The sequence below is a fragment of the Sinocyclocheilus anshuiensis genome, unplaced genomic scaffold (genome assembly GCF_001515605.1).
Source record: "Sinocyclocheilus anshuiensis isolate Anshui unplaced genomic scaffold, SAMN03320099.WGS_v1.1 scaffold451, whole genome shotgun sequence".
Classification (NCBI taxonomy): domain Eukaryota; kingdom Metazoa; phylum Chordata; class Actinopteri; order Cypriniformes; family Cyprinidae; genus Sinocyclocheilus; species Sinocyclocheilus anshuiensis.
This window is the reverse complement of record NW_015549630.1, coordinates 957,098-961,226: the sequence shown is the minus strand read 5'-3', so window position 1 is coordinate 961,226 and position 4,129 is coordinate 957,098. Positions and strand designations below refer to the sequence as shown.

The window sequence follows — 4,129 nt, the reverse complement described above, 5'->3', positions numbered from 1 at the left end:
TGGGCTGTTTTGACCCAGCGGTTGGGTTAAATGTTTAACCCAACCTTCTGGGTAGTAACCCAACCGCTGGGTCAAAACAGCCCAATTGCTGGCTTTGTCCCTATTTTACCCAGCACTGGGTTGTATTTAACCCAGCATTTTTTAGAGTGTAGAATGTTTTACAAATAAATCTTAAAATGAACATGTTGTTGTATTCATATCACTTCATAAAATAGTGTACTCACATTAAGGAGGGAAGTATTTACTCTGTGATGCCTCAGAGCCCTATCTTTATAAGAATGAAATTGTTAAACCATGATAAATACAGAGTATCACTACAGAAACATAAACTGCATATGGTGAACTTTGAAAGAGTGTCTCCAAAGTAACTATAGTTTGGTTTCTTTTTCTAACTGAGTTTACAGAACATTTACATCAGTAGCACATCTCTTCCTCCATATGATGAGCGCAGTTGTGAGGAAAACAGCCAAAAACATGAACACCAGCACAGTGAAAATTACAGACTGACTGAAAGATCCTGGGTCAGATTCAGCCACATCTGAAACTGTGGTGGATAAAAACAGTGAGATAAACAACAGGAAAATAAATCTTGGACTGATTTAAATTTCATTGTAATGTTTACAATGACAACAAAGTAATTGAATCTAATGTCTATCTAATGACTTGCAGTTTTGATTGTTTGAATGTTTGTTAGTTTTTCTTTACCAAAAATAATGCCCAGCTCTTCTTCACTGATCACCAAACTCTTCCTCATCTGGTACGTTATAGAAAACATATCTAAATTATATAAGATAACATGTTGATTTATGTATAGGGAGGAGAAACCTAGCAAGTCTGAGCTAAGACAATGTCTAATTGGTCAAGACACTATTAGGGATGTGTCCAACAGCCAAGTTTAAAAACACGACAAACAAATTTGGCTTTTTGGCGCTGATTTTTGCTTTTAAGCTTTATATTCATCGAGCGCTCTTTCAGCATGCCTGTGGGCCTGCATCCTTGCTGCTCCTCTACCATCATTAGGAGGTTAGCCAACTAGCCTCGTCACACTTTTCTTCTTTCTTTCTTTTACTTTCATTTCTTTTCTTGTCCATTGAGAGTTTTGTGTTCTACAATGTGGGAAACCCTTTTCAGCAGTACATACAAAAGGGAATCCCCTAACACAGCCAATGCAAGTAAACCTCCAGATTCTGAGCTGGTGCATTTAATATAAAGATTCATAGCCTGACTGAAAACTCAATATGAAGGTTAAATGAAATGATTGATGGTTATTCAGGTCTAAGCAATTCCATATATTGCTATGAACATTTTCACTCTCTTAAAACTCATTCTTTCCTCACTTTCTCTCTTTCTACAGCTGTGAATGTGAATGTATGAGTGCGTGTGTTTATGTGTTAGATTCATTTATATGTCTTAAATTTGTCCAATAAAGTCTTGTTCATATTAACAAGTGTTTACAAGTTAATGTCTTAAACTGCCGATCTTGTTACCATGCTATTAAATAGTGTGTTCAATATACTTTGAATATTAATATCCATTGCACAGTTTGTTATACGGCCCATTCAACTGACCACCAGCAGATTCAGTTGTTCAGCCGTAAAACAGCGATTCTGTCCAAATTCCCTATAAATATCTAAATTAATTCCCGTTGAGCTAATTTTACATTTCCCTTACAGTGGAGTGCAATAATCTGTGAGAGGAAATAGAGAAGAGGAAAGAGAGGTGAAGATGGAGGCAGAGGTGCAGAAAGGAAATAGGAACTGAACTTCAGAAACAAAAAGAGGCAGTTACGAAAAAAGTGGAATGCACAGTCTTTAAGGTAAAAAGATTAAGGAGAGAGAATGTAAACATCAGAAAAAAAGAGGTGTGAAGAAATGTGCATCCGAACCAAAGAAAAACTCAATAAAAGAAAGATTTGGGCTGTCTAGAGAAGATGATCTGGAGGCAGAGATGATAAACCCAATTCTACAACTTGTGTCAAACCTCTGCCAGCACTAGCAGCCAGATCTTCTTTCTTGATGCATAGGGCCTGTCACGGGTGGTTGCAGCAAGAAAGTGTTTAAGCAGGATCTAGTTGCAGCAGTTGCATTTTATTAACAATAAACTCTTAATAATATACTTACAAGAACAGAACAACCACTAAATAGACATAAGAATGGACAAGAGATTAAACTAAATAGGGAGTATACAGACACTAAATGCGAGAATTAACAAGGGGCAGGTGAACACAATAGGTAACTATGGAAACAAACTAGGAAACTAGGTCCACTAGGGAATTCAAAACTAAACCAAAACAGAATAGACATGTGACAGTAGCCCCCTTCCATACACAAATAAGTCCAACAGAGGAGGGGAGGGTGGGGCTCAGGAGGTGGGTGCAAGGCAGACAAAATGGATGACCACAGGAACAAGGACAGAGTAGACAACAGGAAGAGCAGGAAGGAGTTGAAGGCATTAGAAGTCATGGCAGAGCCCCATCTAGGAGGAGCCAGGCTGGAAACCTCAACAGGAAGTAGGCACACAGCAGAGTTGAGGGAGGGAGGAGCCATGAGGAAAGCTTGACAGCAGGACCCAAGGAGATGACTGACTGAGACAGAGCAGGAAATGGAGACCCAGGCGGAGCTAAAGAGCAATACAGATCAGGTGACACTGGAGGTCCTGGAGACCATGGCGTAGCCACAGCAACTAACAACTGAGGTGGAGCCAGGGCATCAGACGACTGAGGCAAAAGTGGTGCAACCGAGGACCAAGGTGGAGCTGAAGGGAAGGAGGAGCCTGACAGAGCTAAAGAAGTGGTGGGATGAGTCACAGAGGAGTATGTATGCCGAACTATCACCCTGTAAGTCCATGGAGAAGCCAGAGTGACGACTGACCATGGCGGAGCCTGAGGGACAAGGAAGCCCAGTGGAGCTGTAGGGACGATGGTCCCAGGTGGAGACAAGGGAGCGATGAGCCAAGGCGGAGGGGGAGCCAGCAAAGGAGGAACAGAAGGGATAAGTTAAGCCAGCGGAGACAGAGCCAAAGAACTGGGAAGCTTAGGCAGAGGAGGAGTGAGTGGGAGGCAGGAGCATCAATGACAACACAGACTGGGTGCTGAGCGGAACCAGCGGAGACACAGGAGATTCAGGGCTGAGCAGAGTCACAGGAGATTTAGGGCTGGGTAGAACCAGCAGAGTCACAGGAGATTCAGGACCAGGCAGAACCAGCAGAGTCACAGGAGATTTAGGGATGGGCAGAACCAGTGGAGACACAGGAGATTCAGGACCAGGCAGAACCAGCGGAGTCACAGGAGATTTAGGGCTAGGCCTGGGCGATAAAACGCTATCGATATTTATCGACGGTACACCTTCTTCGATAACGATAGAAAAAATGTTCGATATAGCGCACGATATAGGCACGTGCTATGAGTGACGCAGACAGCACACATAAACACAAACATGAGTGCTGTACCTGCCTGTGATGAGGAGATTCATTCTTTATTCATATGTGTGAATAAAAAAATGAATATTAGTCGAATTTAAAATAAACATTTGCATTTGAATGCAAAAATAGTACAATCAATTGTTAGTTGTGCGTCAGGGAGCGTCATCAGTGGCGCACGTTGTGATGATGATGTAAGTGACATTGCATTTTAATGGTTTGTTAGTCTAGACTCTAGCCCACGAGATGTGCAGTTGCTGCGTTATTCATTCAAAATATTAGAGAAATATAGTAGCTCAATGCTTAGAAGATCGTGATTAGGTTAAAACCGAAACAAAGCCATTCACACAGAATGCAAATTCAGCGCATTTTTTAGACGGACAAATATGACTGTTGCACTCACACAAGAGATGTATAGAAAGCCATGCAAAGTTAAAACAGTTTAAACTTTTAGAAAACACATCACAAATTTGTGGAGGTTTATTCCTTTTCACCGCGTCTCATAAGTTTTCAAATGCAATCTGTGTGATTCGGCTCTTTGTATTAAGCAATGCATAAATACATGATGCTGTTTTGTTCATAATTGTTTATGCAATTTACGAAATTATATTTGATTTTTATGAGTTAATTTAGACGTAATGCACGTTTTTATGCACGCGTTATTTCCTTGCATTGATAATTTAAATGTGCTGCATTATTTTGCTCATTGCGC

General features: G+C 41.0%; 1 pseudogene; it reads right to left on the bottom strand.

Annotated features, from left to right (window-relative positions):
• Nucleotides 1-398: 398 nt before the first annotated feature.
• LOC107659584 (major histocompatibility complex class I-related gene protein-like) overlaps nucleotides 399-4,129 on the bottom strand; it is a 19,534-nt pseudogene continuing 15,803 nt past the window's right edge.